This window comes from Mesocricetus auratus, unplaced genomic scaffold, assembly GCF_017639785.1.
Source record: "Mesocricetus auratus isolate SY011 unplaced genomic scaffold, BCM_Maur_2.0 Super-Scaffold_100004, whole genome shotgun sequence".
Classification (NCBI taxonomy): domain Eukaryota; kingdom Metazoa; phylum Chordata; class Mammalia; order Rodentia; family Cricetidae; genus Mesocricetus; species Mesocricetus auratus.
Genome location: NW_024429189.1, coordinates 57129437 through 57150367, shown reverse-complemented (window position 1 = coordinate 57150367; position 20931 = coordinate 57129437). Strand labels below are relative to the sequence as shown.

Here is a 20931-nt window from a genome sequence, read left to right as displayed (position 1 = left end):
CTTGCCACATAATAATCAAGACCAAAAATATACAGAATAAAGAAAGAATATTAAGAGCAGCTAAGGAAAGAAGGCCAAGTAACATATACAGGCAAACCTATCAGTATTACACCTGACTTCTCTATGGAAATTCTGAAAGCCAGAAGGTTGTAGATAGATATTCTACCAACATTAAGAGACCACGGATGCCAGCCCAGACTACTATACCCGGCAAAGCTCTCAGTCACTATAGATGGAGAAAACAAGATATTCCATGCCAAACTAGACTCAACCAATATGTATCCACTAACCCAGCCATACAGAAAGTTCTGGAAGGAAAACTCCAACCCAAGGAAGTTAACTACAACCAGAAAAACATAGGCATTAAATAATCCCATTTTACCAACAGCCAAAAGCACAAAGGGGTGGAATTCCACACATCATTCCACCAACACCAACCATTCCAATTCAAAGAAGAATGAGCAGTCATTGATCACTAATATCCCTCAATGTTAATGGCCTTAGCTCCCTCATAAAAGACACAGGCTAACAGAATGGATTTGAAGATAGAACCCATCCTGCTGCAGCATAAAAGAAACACACCTCACACTCAAAGACAGACATTACCTGAGAATCAAAGGTTGGGAAAAGATTTTCCACTCAAATTTACCCAATAAACAAGCAGGGATAGCAATACTAATATCTAACAAATTAGACTTTAAAATAAAAACAATCAAAAGAGATAAAGGAGGTCATTACATACTCATCACAGGAGAAATCCCCAAGAAGAAGTTTCTATCCTGAACATCTATGCTCCAAATACAAAAGCATCCATGTTCATAAAAGAAACATTACTAAAACTTAAATCACATATCAAGCCCCACACACTTATAGTGGGAAATTTCAATACCCCATTCTCACCACTAGACAGGAATGCCAGACAGAAACTCAGTAAAGAAGAGAAGGGTCTAATTGAAGTAATGACCCAACTGGGATTAACAGACATCTATAGAACATTTTATCCACATAAAAAAGAATATACCTTCTTCTCACCACCACTTGGAACCTTCTTAAACATCGACCACATACTTGGCAACATATTAAACCTCAGTAGCTACAAAAAAATTGCAATAACTCCATGCACATTATCAGACCACCATGCGACAAAATTAGATTTCAACAACACAAATTGCAGAAACCCTACAAACTCATGGAAATTGAATAATGCACAAGTACACCATTCCTGGGTCAAAGAAGAAATAAAAAAAGAATTAAAGACTTCCTAAAATGCATTGAGAATGAAGACGCAACATACCCAAACCTATGGGACACTTTGAAAGCAGTGCTATGGGGGAAGTTCATAGCACTAAGTGCCCACATGAAGAAACTGGAGAATAGTTATACTAGAGAATTAACAGCACAGCTGAAAGCTCTAGAATACAAAGAATCAAACTCCCCCAGGAGGAGTACATGCCAGGAAATGATCAAATTGAGGGCTGAAATCAATAAGGTAAAAATGAGGAAAACAATACAAAGAATCAATGCAATGAAAAGTTGGTTCTTTGAGAAAATCAACAAGACAGAGAAAACTTTGTCCAAACTTGCCAAACGGCAGAGCATGAACATGCAAGTTTCAAAATCAGAAATGAAAAGGGGGACATAACAAAGGACTCTGAGGAAATTCAGAGAATCATCAGGTCATATTTTGAAAACCTGTACTCCACAAAATTGAAAATTTAAAGGAAATGGACGACTTCCTGGATACCTGTCACTTGCCAAAATCAAATCAAGAACAGATAGGTAAACTAAATAGACCTGTAACCACTATGGGAAAAAAAGCACTCATCAAAAGTCTCTCAACCAAACAAAGCCCAGGTCCAGATGGCCTCAGTGCAGAATTCTACCAGAAATTCAAAGAACAGCCAATATCAAATTAAATGGACAGAAACTCAGGATAATTCTTCTAAAATCAATAATGAGTCAAGGCTGTCCACTCTCTCCATAGCTTTTCAATATTGTACTTGAAGTTCTAGCCAGGGCCATATGACAACAAGAGGAGATCAAGGGGATACAAATTCGAAAGGAAGAGGTCAAATTGTCACTATTTGCAGATGATATGATAGTTTACATAAATGACCCAAAGAACTCTACCAGGTAAGATTTACAGCTGTTTAACACCCTCAGCAAAGTGACAGGCAACAAGATCAACTCACGGAAATCAGTAGCCCTACTATATAAAGATGATAAAAAGACTGAGAAAGAAATCAGAGAAACATCACATTTCACAATTGCTTCAAACAACATTACATACCTTGGGGTAATGCTAACCAAACAAGTGAAAGACCTGTATTGCAAGAACTTTGAGTGTTTAAAGAAAGAATTTAAAGAAGCCCCCAGAAAATGGAAAGATCTCCCATGGTCTTGGATAGGTAGGATCAATATAGTAAAAATGGCATTTCTGCCAAAAGCAATCTACAGATGCAATGCAAGCCCCATTAAAATCCCAGCACAATTCTTCACAGACCTTGAAAGAACAATAATCAATTTTGTATGTAAAAACAAAAGACCCAGGATAGCCAAAGTAACCCTGTTCAACAAGGCAATGTCCAGAGGCATCACCATCCCTGACTTCAAGCTCTATTATAGAGCTATAGTCCTGAAAACAGCTTGGTAATGGCACAAAAATAGACAGGTAGACCAATGGAATCGAATTGACAAACCTTATATTAACCCATGCATGCATGAACATCTGATCTTCGACAAAGAAGCTAAAAATATACAATGGAAAAAAGAAAGCATTTTCAATGAATGGCTCTGGCATAACTAGATGTTTGCATGTAGAAGAATTTGGATCAATCCATGTCTATCGCCATGCACAAAATTTAAGTCCAAATGGAACAAAGACCTCAACATAAACCAGCCACAATGAACCTCTTAGAAGAGAAAGTGGGTGGTACAGGAGACAGCTTCCTGAACATAACACCAGTAGCACTAACAGTAAGATCAACAATTAATAAATTGGGACCTCCTGAAACTGAGAAGAATTTTGTAATAAAACAAAACTGCAAAAACAGAAGATAAAAATGGATATTCACTGCTCACTTATACAAAGCTTCCATTTCTAAGAATGTTTGTTTCTATGTATAAGCTTTGAATAATACAAAATGTTTCCCATTCTTCATGAGTTTCTTTTTTTATAAACATTAAATTTTTTTATTTTTAAGTTTAAATTTAAATTAGAACCAAGGTTGGTTCACAAGTCAGTTCCAGGCCCCTCTCCCTTTCCCTCCCCTCCTCCCATGCCCTCCCCCCAACTCCCCCATTATCCCCCCATTTCCCCAGGGTGGGTGAGGCCCTCCATGTGAGTGTCCATAGTCTGTCATTTAATCCAGGGCAGGGCCTAGACCCTCCCCCAAGAGTTCAGGGTGAGAGTGCATCTCACATTGTTGGATGGGAGTCCAAAGTCCATGTGTATACTCGGGATGAATACTGATCTACTGCCCAAGGCTCAATAGATTACCTAGGCCTCCTCACTGACACCCCCATTCAGGGGGTCTTGATGAGTCCCATGATAGATTCCTAGGCATCAGCCTGGGATTCAAGAGTTAACCCTTGTCAGGTCAGCTGTTTCTGGGGTTAAACCAGCCCAGTCTTAATTACTTTGGTCATCAGTCCTCCCTCTCTGTTACTGGCTTTCTTGAGTTCAGCTCGGTGCTTAGCCATAGGAGTCTGCCTCTTCTTCCATCAGCCACTGAATGAAGGTTCTGTTTCCCAGACTCTCTGGCCATGGGTTATTAGGCTGGCACTCCCCAGATATATGTCTAAAATCCATATATGAGAGAGTACATGCCATGTTTCTCTTTTTGTGACTGTGTGACCTCACTCAGGATGGTTTCTTCTAGTGTCATCTATTCGCCTGCAAATCTCAGGATTCCATTTTTTTCTGCTGAATAGTACTACATTGTGTAAATGTACCACATTTTCTCTCTCCACTCTTTGGTTGAGGGGCATCTAGGTTGCTTCCACGTTCTGGCTTTTACAAATAATGCTCCTATTAATATAGTGGAACAGACGAGTTTCTATAGTGTGTTTTAACTGCTCCAATAGGAAACATTTTACTACTGGTGTGTAAACTTTCATTATTTAAATCCATTTCATTCAATGTATGTGCACACACACAGACACACACAGACACACACACACATACATATATATATATATATATATATATATATATAAAAAAAGAAAGAAAATCAGTAGCTCTACTATAAACAGATGCTGAAAGGGCAGAGAAAGTAATCAGAGAAACATCACCCTTTACAACTGTCATAAACAACATAAAATACCTTGTGAGTCTTTGAAGAAAGAAACTGAAGAAGACACCAGAAAATGGAATGATCTTCCATGCTCTTGGCAGGTAATACCAACATAGTGAAAATATAATTATTACCAAAAGCAATATACAGATTCAATGCAATACCCATTATAATCCCAACAAAATTCTTCACAGACCTTGAAAGAAAAATTCTCAACATCATATGGAAAAACAAAAGACCCAGGATAGACAACACAACCCTGTTCAACATTCAAACATCCAGAGGCATCACCATCCCTGACTTCAAGTTCTATTATAGAGATACAGTCCTGAAAACAGCTTGGTATTAGCACAAAAAAGACAGGAAGACCAATGGAATCGAATTGAACACGCTGATATTAAACCAATCATGTATGAACACTTGGTTTATGACAAAGTAGCTAAAATTTTACACTGGAAAATAGAAAGCATCTTCAACAAATCATGCTGGCATAATTGGATGCTGGCATGTAGAAGAATGCAGAAATATCCATGCCTATGTCCATTGACAAAACTTAAGTACAAATGGATCAAATACCTCAACATAAATCCAGCCACACTGAACATTTTAGAAGAGAAATTGAAGGGTACTGAACATAACTCCAGTAGCACAGATACTGAGATTGACAATTAATAAATGGGACCTCCTGAAACTGAGAACCTTCTATATGGCAAAGAACTCAGTCAACAAGGCAAAAAGACAGCCCACAAAGTGGGAAAAATATTCATTAACCCCACTTCTGACAGTGGGGTGATCTCCAAAATTTACAAAGTACTCAGAAGTAAGTCTCCAAAGCACCAGCGGATCCAATTGAAAAGGGGGACATTTTGCCTGAAGAATTGTCTTCTTTATATGCCTCATTTGTTCAGCAGTTTTTAGATTTTCTCCGTTGAATGCTTTTATTCTCCTGAAAAGACCAAAACAAAACCCTCCCGCAACCTTTACTTTGTGTAGTTGCTTTTCTTGGCAAGTTACATGTGTGTTAAGGCAAAGGTTTCTTGGCAATAGAAAAAGTATTAAATTTTAATTTTTTTCTTTTTTCCACATCTGATCAAATGATCAAATGAAAGGCATTTGCTAGACTTAATGACTAACCTGTTTGATGAAGTATTTCCTCTACTATTCAAATTATTTTAGTTTTCAAAACCCTGCAAAATTAACCCAAATCATTAGTTAAATTGCATTTGTTTAAGTTTCTTCCTGCATGGTATGGTGTTTGATTATCCAAGGACATTTAGGACATTCTCTTATTCCTTGCTTTATTGTCAGGTGATAGAAAAGTTTTCCCCAAACCCTCCTCACTAATACGTTCTTTCTCACGAAATTATAAGACTTCTCCTCTACTTCATATCAACAGGTTATCAATTTCATCATTACCTTTTGACAGAGCACCTGCTATACCAACAAGGGATCTTATATGTGTTATATATAATGGAAGATTTCTTTTTCTGATCACTTGTTGTAATTTAATAAATAGCAAAGTTAATTCTGAATCATCTAGAATGAGTTTAATAGTTTCAATATATAAAACAAACCTTGTTATATATTAAGAATCAGTAAATATATTAAGAGGTTCTGAAAAATCTAATAAAACCACAAGAAAAACATATAATTCTGGTTTTTGAATAAAACATAAGGACTTTGAGCCAGTTTACTCATTTTTCCTTACTTACTTCTGTGTTTTCCTGGTTTATTTCCTTCAGAATAGAGTGTAGGAGTTCCAGAAACTGGTGTTCCTCATACATTGTGAGGGAGAATCCAAGTAGTTCTTTTTACAAACTGATGTCTCTTGCTTTTGGGATATTTGTTGCTACTCTCTCCTTAAAATTTACTGCAAGCTGCTTGCCAATATTTGTTTCCTGGTCATAATGAGCCAATTTCAGCCTTAATAAAAAACACCACAATTTCTCCTTGATCGATTCAGACTTTTGCTACATATGTCTTTAATTTTTTTAAATCTGCATGGCAAAAATATGAAATCGAAAATATATCTTATTTCTTCTTAAGAATTCCTATAGGGAATAAGTAGAAGGTAGAATTACTAAGATAAAATCAATCTCTGGATCCAAGCAATTCACATGTGCATCCTGTAAATTATTTTCACCCAGAAATAATTCTCTCTTGGTCTCAGTTGATAATTTTCTGAGATTATTTAATTACCTTTTGAGGTTTGAAATAAATTACTTAGCTTTTGAGTAGTTATTCCAATTGTGTGCCATAACCATTTAATATCTTCTAGCTCTTTTTGAAAATCATTAAGTATTTGTAATTGACCTCTCCTTATTTTTAATTTCTTAGGTTGCATTTTCTATAACCTTATCCTATACCATAAGTATTTAATAGAATCGCATCTTTGTATTTTTGTAGGAGAAGTTGTAATACCCAAGAAGGTAAAATTCACTTCACTTTATCAGACATTTTTCCTAAGGTATCAGCATCTCAATCAGTTAGTAAAATATCATCCATATAATGGTAAATTATAGATTGAGGAAAATATTTACAATTTTTACTATGTCTGTTTCAGAAAATGTTGTCACAACGTGGAGTTAACACTTTCTGTGGAAGAACTTTTTAATTTAAATTAGAAATAATCTTATTATACCACTTTTAGTATGTTGATTCTACATATCCATACTTTGGTAGATCATTCCATTTTCTGATGTCTACTTCAATTTCTTTATTTAGGGAATTGAAATTCCTTTCAACCACATCTTTTACTTGTTTGGTTATAGTTAAACCAAGATATTTTATGTTTTTTTGTTTACTTTATATTTTTTTGGCTATTGTGAAGTGTGATGTTTCTCTGAATTTTTCTCAGCCCATTTATCATCTGTTTATAGGAGAACTACTAATTTTTTTAGTTACCCTTGTATCCTGCCACACTACAGCCAACATCAAAGCTAGATTGAAACTCAAAGAAATTCGACTAAAATCTGGAAGATAAGACTGTCTGCTCTCTTCATATCTATTCAATGTAGTACTCAAATTTCTAGCTGCAGTAATAAGACAACAAAAGTAGATTGAGGAGATAAAAATTGAAAAAGAATTCAAACGTTCACTATTTGCAAGTAATATGATATTTTACGTAAGTAACCCAAAAAATTCTACCAGGGAACTCCTACATCTGATAAAAGCAGACTTCCAAATCAATAGTTATAATAGACCATCATTTAGGTAACAAAGAAGGCAGGGGAATCCAAAGTAATTATATACTCATTGACTGAATCATTTTATTTATAGACTTCAAACCTGTTACTATTCTCTATTTTTCAGAGTTCTTCTTAATGACAAATATAGGGGGATTCCAAAGACTGTATCAAACCTTGTGCATATTTCAGAAGGCGAGGGCCTTCTATTTGGAAATCTAGAAAAAAATGATTCTAGAAGCACCTTGACTACAATCCCTTTTAAGCTTATCTTTTCTATTACAATTAAAACATCTGACATTCTGATTCTTTAAAAAAATGTAGAAATCACTTCTCCTATAAAATTAGCTTCATTAGCCTGAGATCCAATATCAGATTAATCTATTGTTGCTAATCTTTCCTTTAAAGACATAATCACACCCTTATTTTCTGAATTACTATTTTCAAAAGCCAAAGATTCAATTAATATTCATCTGAATTCTTGATCTGTTACAATTCTATTTGCAGCTGAAATCAATCCTTGTAAAAAATCAGTGAAGTCTTCTTTTGGTCCTTGTCTAATTTATTAAAGACTCGGATTTTTTTCCTGATTTTTCATTCTCTTCCCAAAGCTGCTAAATGACGTAGCATGAGGAGTCATCAAATACAAGCTGCTTTTGCAATTCAGCATATTGACTTTCACACAGAAATTGATCTTGGGTAATGTTGATGTCTCTAGCACTATTTTGTAACTCTATGACCCTACCTTCCTATCATGTTCAATATTGTAACAAAGGACCAACTTCTACTATTCCTTTAGCTAAATCTTTTTAGTCCTTGATGCATACCATGTGAGACTGTTTCCTTTTATCTCCTCAAATCTAATATTTCTGTAGGAATCTATTTAACTTCCTGATAACCTCAGGGGTGTCTTTTGTATCCTGGTCATTTTTGTATAAACTGGATAAACTGTTTGGTTTACTAAAACCTTGTACCACCCTACTTCTGTTTCTTCATGGAGTGGTCAGGTAGATTCATGCCTAAATTCCTCTGTCAGTGTCTGAGAATTTTTCTTAATTTCTTTAGTATGCCTTTTTAAATGCTTGTATATTATCAGCCAACTTTTAAAGTTTTTATTAAGAAGTCTTTCTAAAGTTTGTGTCTTATCAGTAGTCAGTCTAAGGCTTGTATCTTCTCAGTCAAATTTTCATTTTTTGTACTACACTCATACCACATTTTTTATGGAAAAAACATGAATTATCAAACTGACAGTAATCATAATCAATATTATGCCAATCTCAACTAAGTCATTTACCTCATCTTTTTTTTTTCATCCATGTAGGAGGAAGCCTGTATGGCGCCATTAACCATGTGACTTACTAGAGGCGCATACAGATGAGGTAAGAGCAGTTTAGCACACCGCTAACCACACCCACTTTAGGCATGACTAAAGACATATACGGACAGACATAAAGACGCATACGTATGTAGGCGGTGAACTAAGTCACTAGCCCGGCCCACTTTTGGGCATGGCTAGGGGGCGTTACGGGGGAAGGCATAAAAGACAGCACACAGGAAGTCTTGGTCTCTTTTCCCGGAGTTCGGCTTCCGGTTCGGCAGCAGGAAAACTACTTGCCTCATCTGGGTTACTTGTTTGGTATCTTGTGAGTAATTTCTACAATAAATACTTAGTTTTCCTTTCAGTAGGTGTGTCGCTTATCGTTACAGTGTCATTGGGAGCCACACATCCAGAATAGCATAATTCAGAGTCCTAATTCCCTGTATTGTTATATCTCACATTCTTAATGTTGGAAAGATTTTTCTATTTAATTTTGCTTAACTGTCTACTTAATAATTTCCCAGGTGTCTCAACAAATATACCAACATCAGTTTGACTGCAACTGCATTGTCAACAGAGAGCTCAGGATTGCTTTTCCAATTTCAGAGTCCTAGCCTACTCAGTAGAGTCCCTAAAAGCTGTGTGAGTGCCTTTAGCAGAGCCTCATGCTGTCAGAATCTACCTCCTGCAATGCTGGCTGGTATTGCTTATCTGTTTGCATGGTCATGCCCCATGTAACACCAGATGTAGTTTTTCTGTTGGCTTACTGTCTGTATCTGAATCTACTGATACTTTAACTACTCTTAGTGGCTCCATGTCCTCACTATCAACACCTTGATCCCAGGGTGCAGCCTCTTGTGATTTCTGGTCTTGGTGGCACTGGCTTGCATCACAGCCAAATGTGGGATTTTTACTAAGTCTTCATTGATGTATTTACCAATAAATCCTCAGGCAGATTTTGGGGTGAAAACCTGAAAGATCAGAAATCTGACCTTCATTTCTGGCCAGAGATCGAGCAAGACAAGCATGTCTCCCCTCATCTCAAAAAAAAAAAAAGACCGTGAGTCTGTAAGTTCATCCTTAATCATTCCTGTATATATCTCTACCCATCTTCCTCAGCCCTCAGTACTTTCTATGAGTAAATCCTGTCAACTATTTGCTGCATCTGCTTCATGACCCAAGGTTGATTTTATTAACATAGTGTCAGATTTCATAGTGCAATCAAATATCCACAATAGGTTTGGGGGTATAGGTAGAATGGGAGATTGCTGAAGGAAATGATGGAAATTGTGAGTATTTGGGGGTAAAACAGAAATCTGGTACAAGTGAAACACCCACAAATCTGAATGGATGACCCCCATGTAAGACTTACAGCAATAGTAGATATGTAGCCTGAACTGTCATTCTCCTGTGATCAAATTGGTAACTACCCCAATTATCATCAGAGAGTCTTCTCCAATAAGGTACAGAAACATATGCAGAGACCCAGAGCCAAATATTAGGCAAAGATCAGGGAACCCTGCTGAAGAGAGGGAGGAAGGATTGTAGGAGTCAGAGGGATCAAGGATATCTCAAGAAAACCCACAGAATCAACTCTCATAGGCACTCACAGATACTTAAGAAACCTCTAGGGGGCCTGCATGGGACTGAAGTCAGCCCTCTGCATATATGTTACAGTTGTTGAAATATTTGATTCACATGGACTTGAGTTTTGTATAGAGTGATAAGTATAGTTCCATATGCATTTCTCTATATGTAGGCATCCAGTTTGCTGAAGATGCTTTCATTTTTTCCCATTGTATACTTCTGGTTTGTTTAAAAGAACCAGGTGTAGAAAAATAGCAGAGGATGTGGTCATATTCTACTTTCATTTTGAAGATGGTCAATGAAATCCTTGAGATGAGAGAAACAGAATAGTGAAAAGCAATAAAACTTTTAAATCTGAAAAAAAGAACCAGGTGTCCATAGATGTGTAGATTTATGTTTGAGCCTTCAATTTGATTCCATTGACAAACATTTTTTATGCCAACATCATGCAGTTTTTATTGCTACAGTAGTGTGGTAAAACTTAAAAATCAGGGATGGTAGTATCTGAAGTGTTCTTTATTTTTGTTATTGTTTTATCTATCAGTTTTTTTTTTTTCTTTTTCCATGTGACTTTGAGAATAGTCCCTTCAGCTGTGTTGGAATTTTGATGGGGATTACATGGAGTCTGTAGATTGTTTTGGTAGGAAGGCCATTTCATAGTATGCGTCTGTGACCTTAAGAATTACTACAGTGAACCCCTACTGCTAACAAACATTCTCTTCTAGTGCACAAATCTACAGCTTCATTGCCTTTTGATAAAGGTCCTGCCAAGTTAGTATGAGCCCTAAATGCTGTATAAAAAATTTCTGATCGTGATGCCAAATCAACCTCTGCAACTCCTGTAGGAGCTTGCAAACTGTACTGTTTGATTTAATAGGTCCTGCAACCTCCAGGGCTCTAACAGCATTCACAACATATGCCGAGTCAGAAATCAGATAAAAGGAAAACGGGCAATTTCTAAATACTTCAAGAACAATTTTACACTCAATAATCTGGGGGGGAACCAGGTGGATACTGAAATTGTATTGGATCCTGATGTTCTATCATATAAGCCCCACAGCCTGTCTTTGACCCATCAGTGAAAATGTTTATGGCTCCAGGAATAGGAGCAGTTGAAGTCATCTTTGGAAAAATGACCGGGTGTTCCTTAAAAAATGACATTAAAGGGTGCTTTGGATAATGATTATCTATTTCTCCTGAATATCCACAGCGTAGAATGGCCCATTCATCTACTGTCCCACAAAGGACCCTAACTTGTTGAGCTGTATATGGGATTATGATCTTACTCGGTATCCTCCCAAAGTATTGGAGACATTGCTGTATTCCCTTTTGTGCTAATTCTGCAATTGCTGTTGGAAGATGCTCAACAGTATTTCCTGGGGAGGATTGGGAATGAATCCATAGCAATGGGCCATCTTGCCATAGCAAGGCAGTAGGCTGAGAAAATGTTGGAAGCACCCACAAAAGAATATCCATGTTTTCTCGCTGGCGTTTAAGGCCAGCATTTTGTAATTCTGTCTCTACCTTCTTTAGTGCTTCTTGGGCTTCAGTGGTTAACTGCCTAGGTGAATCTAAAGCTGAGTCCCCATTGAGGATGTTATACAATGGTTTTAACTCATAATTAGGTAATTTCAAATAACACCTGATCCAATTTATATGTCCTAGCAACTTTTGAAAATCATTAAGGGTTCTCAAATTATCTTTACTAATCTCTATCTTCTGTGGGATAACTGTATGAGGGAAAATCTTAGCCCCTAGATAATTAATAACAGTGTTTCTTTGTACCTTTTCTGAAGCTATGACTAAGTTACATATCTCAAGTAATTTCACCAATTCTAAGTATGCCTTGTTGAGTGTTTCTTCATCCTTAGCAGCCAATAGAATGTCATCCATATAATGGATACATCTAATCTTTGGAAACTCCTCCCTTAAAGGAGCGATAGCCTCCACAACAAACAATTGACACATAGTTGGACTATTGGCCATTCCCTGTGGCAGCATTACCCATTCGTATCTCAAATCAGGCTGTTCATGATTACATGGAGGCAATGTAAATGCAAAGCACTTTGAATCTTTGGCACATAAAGATATAGAAAAGAAACTATCCTTAATATCTATAGAAATAATAGGCCAGGCTGCGGGCAAAGAGGTTAAAAGTGGAAGGCCACGTTGTACTGGGCCCATAACTTGCATCTGCTGATTAATAGCTCTAAGATCCTGAAGCAATCTCCACTTGCCAGAACTATTCTTAATTACAAAGATGGGAGTATTCCATGGAGACACAGAGAGCTTTATATGTCCCAAATTCAGCTGTTTTTGCACTAGAGTTCTGGCAGCCTCCAGCTTTTCAGAGGAGAATGGCCACTGGGAAACCCATACTGGCTCCTCCGTTTTCCAGGTAATGGGAATACCTCCCCCAGTAGCCCCTAGGAAAAACCCAAACCTAGGTTTTTTGGTCTCTGCTGTGGAATAATGGGACTAGTGCGACCCTGAAGATGTTTTCCAAGACCCCAACCTGGGACGTATCCCATTCCTTTCATGATGTTTTGATATGTCACAGAATATTCATTGGTGAGCTTCAAACCCATGTGTTTTAGTAAGTCTCTACCCCACAGTGAAATTGGTAACTCTAATACATAAGGCTGAAATGTCCCAGAGTGCCCCTCCTGATCTCTCCAAGACAACTGTCGGGCACTGATATCAGGGGCCTTAGCATAGCCTAACCCTTGTAAAGTTTGGGAGGAGAGTTGTATAGGCCAGCCAGGAGGCCAATCTTTGGTGGTTATAATGCTCTTGTCAGCTCCAGAACCTAATAAACCTAGAATTCTCTTACCATCTACTAGTAATTCTAAAGTTGGGCGCTGGTCGAGATCTAGGGCAAGGAAGGTCAAGTTTGATCCCATGGAACCTAAACCTCCTTCTCCCCTCTCCCTGGTTTGAGCTGGAAATTTATCATGTAGGCTTGGCAGAAGCAGCAGCTGTGCTATCCTGTCTCCAGGAGAAATGGCTGTAATCCCTTTAGGGGATTCTACCATAATCTTTACCACACCTGTGTAATCAGGATCTATCACTTCTGGTTGTACTCGTAGCCCTTTTACAGTTGCAGATGATCTTCCTAGAAGCAGGACCACTGTGCCAGGCTCAAGGGGGCCTTTAAAGTCAGTGTCTACAAGTTGGACCCCCATCCTGGGTGTTAACATGAGTCTGGTGGTGGAGCATAAGTCCAGCCCCACGGAGCCTGAAGTGGCTCTCCCCAGTCCCTCAGATATCAACAAGAGGGCCAGGTTTCAGGGTTCTGCTCTTGGGCTTGATTCTCCATGGCCCCATATATTTGCGGGTCCTGGGTTCATGGGCCCTGCTGTCTGTTTTTTGGACAAGCTCCTCCATATCCCTGAGCAAAAGGCTGTCCATTAATGTCTTTCACTGATCTACAGGCACTAGCCCAATGATTTCCTTTCTTGCACCTAGGGCACAACCCCGGCTTAGGCTGCTGGGTGGAGCCACTGCCTCTGTTACTACTTCCTCTTTCGGGGCATTGCCTTTAAGGTGTCCTTGTTTGCCACAGTTGAAACAGGCCCCTACATTTCCTCCTTTCTTAGTTGCATCACCGCAGCTGCTAAGCCTGCATTGGTCAGTGGACCTCCTAACTCTCTACAGACCTTCATCCAGACTTCAAGGCCTTTAGCTTTATATGGGGTTATAGCAGCCTTACACTCCTTTGTGCACTGTTTATAAACTAACTGCTTAATCAATGGCATAGCAGTATCTGGATCCCCAAACACTCTTATTGAAGCTTCTACCATTCTAGCCACAAAATCTGAGAAGGGTCCCATAGGGCCTTGTAATATCTTTGTAAGGTTTCCACTGACTTCACCTCTATTGGGCACAGACCTCCAAGACTTAATGGCTATTTGGTTAACCTGATCATACACTTGAGAGGGATATCCTGTTTGTTGTTGCGCAAAACAACCCTGACCAAGTAACATGTCTACATCCCAGGCAGGGTTACCAGCCACGCAGTTAGCCACACCTTGATCATTGGCAAAGTCAATTTGGAAAGCTCTCCAATCTAAATATTGTCCTGGCAATAGACAAGCTCTTACCAAATTCATCCAATCACCAGGTGTCATGCAGAAGTGATTAAGTGCTTCCACCTGGGCAATTGTAAAAGCCGACATCACCACATAGGAGCATACCGACTCTGCCAGGGCTTTGACTATTTTAAAGTCAAGTGGCTCATGATATCTCTGTTGGTTACCATGCTGGAAAACTGGATAATCCAGTGGCTGGGTAATCCGAAACTCGGCAGGAACAGTGTGCCACACTTCCGGGCAGAAAGTATTGCAGCCAGAAATTTGTAGTTCCTCTGGTGAACAGTAGGGTGGTGGAGCAGTAGGGCAGTAGGGATAGATTTGTTTCTTTTTCCCTTTCTGTTTCTTCTTCCTAACCTTGCCTTCTGATTGTTCTGATCTTTCTTTCTGGAGCATCTCGAGGGCAACCTGTCCTTTTTCTATATTCTTTTTGTTCCCCTCTTGATCCTCCAGACATGTGCTATCAGCTGCCGTACTGGCCGAATGCATGGTTTCAGCATTCCTTCTTTCAAAGCAAACTCCAGGTCTTTTCCCAGATTATCCCAGCTAGCTACAGAGAGGTTCCCTGAAACTGCGAACCAAGGTGCAATGGCATCGCATTCACTCAAAAACCTCTGCAACGTGGCTTTGCTTAAGTTTATTTTTCAGAAAGAAGCATCTCTTGAAGAGCCAGAAAAATTGGGTGTGATTGTGATGACCCCATTATGCTTTCTAAAAGTCTACTCTTTTAGTTGGTGTGCTCCGAAGGTGTGCAAGTTGGATAACAGCACCAAAAGACAAGAGCCCACACTACAATATTAAACATTAGCCAAATTATCACCACAAAAGCTGGGTCCATTTGCTTTACTCTCACTCTGCAAGCTAAAGCAGACACGATGTCTTTTACTTTCAGTTCGCCTTAGCTGTGAACTGTCTTGCTCCTAACCAGAGACCTTATTGCTCCTAACCGGAGACCTTATAGCTCCTAACCGGAGACCTTATTGCCTCTTTACCAAGGTCCTTATTGTCCCGCTTACATCGGGAACTTACCGGTACCGCCCTGACTGTGAGAAGTTCTGATGTCCCCATACGGGCCACCACTTTGTCGCGACCATCCTCGACCAGCAAGAATGACGCAGCAACGAGGATTCTTCTCACAGTTTATTCGGGAAACTTGCTTATAGGGAGTGGCCCAGACCCCAGAAGGTCGGGGCTGAATATACTCAGCCAATCAACTACACCCAGGTGGCATGCTAGGATAGGTTGTCACCAAGCAGATCTAGAAGGGTATGTGGCCTTACTCCTAATAAGGAGTTGTTTACTTACTGAGAGCACTCACTGTCGGGCTGGCAGAATGCTGAAACCGGCACCATCTATAGGCACGGTACTCTGCAGCTCCCAACATAAACCTAGAAGTTAGCTGTGACACAGGTGGTAATGGTGAGATTAGAATCAGTCATAGTGAGTGGTACCTTGAGTTGGACCGGAGAACTGATAACACACAGGCAAGGTTGGTTATGGTAGGTCAGGCAACTGGATGTGGAAACTGAGCTTGACTTGGCTGGTTGTATAGAACTGAAGATCAAGTTGCCATGAGTGTTCAACACGCTAGCGTCTGGAGAAGTAACTGGAAAGTCTGGGTATGGAGTATGGTAGTTGAAGCTTGGCTGTTAGCTAATCATTCTTGGCAAGATTCAAGGATTTTATCTCTAGGGATTATAAAAACGAACTATGTCCAAAAGAGATGATCTCATTTTAATTTGTTCCAATTATTTTAACAAGTTTATCTATTTAAATAGCTATAATACAAGGAAAGTCATTAATATCATTGATAGTATTGTGAACATAAATGGAAGATGTGTTTTCCTGATCAAATGACCAGCAAGCCTCAGGTATTCAACCCTTTATGTATCTTATTCTTTTGCTTTATTTAGCACTAGGACAGTCTGTGGAGGATCTCAGTTTCTTGCGGTCTTCTACATGCAGTGAAAAGTTTTTTATGAGAAAGGAGACTATTTTACACAGATTTTATTTGAGTGATAGGAACAGAAGATTTCTGGATGTAGTCATGAGAAATTTTCATTATTAATGCTTCAATAATAAATGATATTTTCATGTTGAGATCCAGGCTTGCTTGTGAGCCACATTGATTCTGCTGTACTGTATGAAATCATGACCTTTTGAATAAATTAACACAATTGTCACAAAACAGAAAAATTAATACAATTAATTGTAGGGTTGTGGCCTTTAATTAACATGACCATATAAAGAGTGTTAGCAATTTCTAATTATTAGGTGGGTTTTTTATACACATGCAAATAATACAACTTGGTATTTTTATGAAGAAATTTTCTTAGACTGTGACAATATCCACCTGCCTATTTGAGCAAGTCTTAATATTACATTTAAATATTTTGTATTTAAATTTTAAATTGGATACACTTATAATATTCTGAAAGACTAAGATAGTAGAAATTTTTGTTGAAATATGAATTCTGCAACTTCTTGGTGCTCTTTCATCCTTTATTATATGTTCACATATTTTGAATGAGTCATGCATAAGATACATGCTAACTGCTTCTGCAGCCTCTCCGGGTCTGCACATGCCCTTCTCTATTACCAAGTTCATGCAAGTGGTATTTAGCTTGCTGTTTGTCCAAATATATTTCTTCAAAGTTAAATATTGGTAATGTATAACTAATTATAAATGACTCAGTATATATATAAAAGAAATAATTCCTAAGATACATGATTTTAATTCCGTAGTTCATGAGGCATACATATCTTATTCTTTTTCTAACCCAGTCTAGAGTTTCACTGATGTTGAGATAAACCTAGTGGCAGGACCTGTTCTCCTGAGTTTTCTTCTCTGGAACAAACCTAATAGACGATTAAACGAGTCAAAAAAACAATGTCACAGAATTTTTCCTACTGGGATTCACTGAGGATCCCGCAGGGAAAAGGGCATTATTTGTTATGTTTTTAATCATCTACATTGTGACAATGGTGGGAAACCTGCTCATTGTGGTTACAGTGATTGTCAGTCCTGCCTTGGGCACCCCAATGTACTTCTTCCTTGCTTCTCTGTCACTCATGGATGCTGTTTATTCTACCGCCATCTCACTAAGACTGATTGTATTTAGACTTGCTCCATGACAAGAAGACCAACTCTTTCACAGCTTGCATAAACCAGCTCTTTTTTATTTTTTATTTTAGTATTTAAATTTTAAATAACTTGCTTCATATGTCAATCCCAGTTCCCTCTCCCTCCCCTCCTCCCGCACACCCCACCATCCCCCCCAGCCTCCCACCCTATCGCCACTTCCTTCCACATAGAGGATATCTAGAGTCTGTCATTTCACTCAGGGCAGAGTCTAGGCACTTCCCTAAGAGTCCAGGCATCCCTCCTTGTGCCATGGACACACGAAATCCATTTGTATGCCAGGGATAAACACTGATCCACTGCTCAGGACCCCATAGGTTTCCCAGGCCTCCTCACTGACTCTCACACTCAGGGGATCTGGATCAGTCCCATTCTGGCCTCCCAGCTGTCGGTCTGGGTTCCAAGAGCTCTCCCTTGTTCAGATCAGCTGTCTCTGCTGGTTTTGCCAGCCCATTCTTTGCCAATTTGCTCGTCGCTCCTCTCTCTCTGTCACTGGGTTCCTTGGGTTCAGTTCAGTGTTTAACTGTGGGTGTTTGCCTCTGCTTCCATCAGTCACTGGATGAAGGTTCTAGGATGGTTATAGACATCAAGTTTATTATCAGGAGTGGGAATTTAAGGTGGTCTCTCCACTATTGCTTAGCTTGGCAGTTGGTGTCATCCCTTCTAGATCACTAGAGGTCTCCCTGGTGCCAGATCTGTCTTCTAACCTATGATTCCCTCTTCCCCCTATTCTATCCTCCCCACTCAACCTTCCTGTTCCCCCATGACCTAAACCAGCTCTTTATAGAGCATTTATTTGGTGGTGTTGATATTGTCATTCTGGTGGCAATGGCCTATGATCAGTATGTGACCATCTGTAAACCCCTGCATTATCTGATTATCATGAATCAACATGTATGTGTACTTTTCTTAGTAATGGCTTGGACAGGAGGTTTTGCACATGCTTTGTTTCAGGTTCTTGTTGTGTGTAAACTTCCTTTCTGTGATCCCAATTTCATTGACCACTTTTGCTGTGACAAGTATCCACTATTGCTATTTGCATGCACTGACACCTACTTTATTGGCCTCTCTAGCACTGTCAATAATGGGGCCAGTTATCTTCATCCTCTTTCTATTCTCCTATGCAATCATCTTAAGATCTCTCAAGAATCACATTCAGGAAGGGAGATGCAAAGCTCTGTTTACCTGTAGCTTCCCTGTATTCTCATGTATGCTAGACCAGTTTCTAGTTTTCCTGTTGATAAATTCATTACTGTATTTTATACCATTGTCACTCCCATGTTGAATCCTTTAATATATACTTTGAGAAACTCAGAGATGAAAATATCTATGGAAAAACTCCTACAAAAACTTTTAAGTTCTGAAAGAATAAGACTTTCTTCTTCCTGCTTCTTTTATTAAGTACTAGGAAATTATCATGAATAAATTCTAGAATTATGTGTTTCAACTTGAACATTTACACTGATATTTGATATTTTGAAGCTATTTGTATATTGAATATTATTTGTAAATAATATGTTCAGCTTCTTATAATATCATTCATATTTTGCTATCCTATTTACCCTTTTGGATTAATTGTCTATTTTCATTTGTTAAATTTTTAATAAATAATCTTCCTTAAAATTTTTCAAATGCTTTGACAATGTTTTTCTTCTCTCTAATCTCTTTCCAGATCCTTCTCCCTTCCCCTCTCACAAGTTCTTAATCGGTCTCTATTTCTCTCCCTCTCTCTTTCTGTGTTTCCCCTCTAAAACTTTCAAAACCAAACATAAATAACATCAAAATAAACAAACAAAAAATACAACAAGATAAAAATTCCAAACCAAACCAATAACCTACTCCACACACACAATACAAAGCAAGCAAAACAAACCCTGGAGTTTATTGTCTGTTTGCCAACTACTCTTGGGCATGAGGCCTGTCACGGAGTATGGTTGATATGCATAATCACAGGCCATTGAAAATATATTTGTTTCCTCTCCTAGCAGCAATTATTTTGGATAGATTCTTGGTTAACTATGGGACTTTGCATCCACTTTCTCTTTTCACTACTGGGATTTTGTGTGGCTTGAGAATGTATAGGTTGTGTGCATGCTGTCATATTCTGTGTGAATTTATAGCTGCGTAAGTGTTTTGAAAATATTGTTCCATGAAATCATCCTCAACCTCTGGCTTTTAGAATCTGGCCATGTCCTCTTCTACATAGGTCCCTAAGACATGATTGGAGGCATTAGATGGAGATATTCCATTCAGGACAAAGTTGATGTACTTGTCCTAAGCAGTTTTCTTAATATAATATGTTTGGTGGAATTCTTTAGGTTCTCTTTTCAACTACTCCAATATTGTAAACAATATTGTAATGTGTATTAAAAATCTCTTTTATTTAAAGCTTTGTCTATACTACTTACTTTTATTTGATTAATAAAATGTCTAATCTAATTAAACTTTACTTGAAATAATTCCAACCCAAGGAAGTTAACTACAATCAGAAAAACACAGGCAATAGATAATTCCACTTTACTAACAGCCAAAAGAAAAAAAATGTGGAAATCCACACAAAATTCCACCATGACCAATAATTCTCAAACAAACAAGACTGAGCAATCAAAAGTCATTAATATTAATATTAGTCATATTAACTTGCCCATAAAAAGACACAGATTATGAGAATGGATTTGAAGACAGAATCCATTCTTCTGCTACATACAAGAAACACACCTCAGTTTCAAAGACAGATGTTATCTCAGAGTTAAAAGTGTGGAAAAGAGTTTCTAATCAAATTGACCTAAGAAACAAGCAGGGCTACCAATCCTAATATCTAACAAATTAGAATTTAAAATAAAATCAATCAAAAGAGATGAAGGAGGGCATTTCACACTCATCTTAGGAGAAATCAACCAAGATAGAAGTCTCAGTTCTGAACATCTATGCCCCAAATACAAAGGCATCCACCTTTGTAAAAGTAATATTACTAAAACTAAAATCACACAAAAACCTCATACACTTGTTCTAGGAGATTTCAACGACCCATTCTCACCAATAGACAGGACTACCCAAAAGAAACTTAACAAAGAAACAAAGGAACTAATTGGAGTTTTGATCCAAATGGATTTAACAGACATTTATATAGCATTCCATCCAAACACAGAAGAATATATCTTCTCAGCACCACATGGAACCTTCTTAAAAATCAAACACATATCTTTTAAGTTCTTTCCTGTTTCCCAGACTCTCTATCAGTGGAAATGCAGACTGGCACTATCCTGATCCATGTCTAAAATCCATATATGAGTGAGTACATACCATGTTTGTC

The 20931-nt window shown here is 38.2% G+C and overlaps 1 pseudogene; it reads left to right on the top strand.

Annotated features, from left to right (window-relative positions):
• Positions 1 to 15064: 15064 nt before the first annotated feature.
• On the top strand, positions 15065 to 19019 carry LOC101830116 (annotated as a pseudogene).
• The last annotated feature ends 1912 nt before the right edge of the window (positions 19020 to 20931 follow it).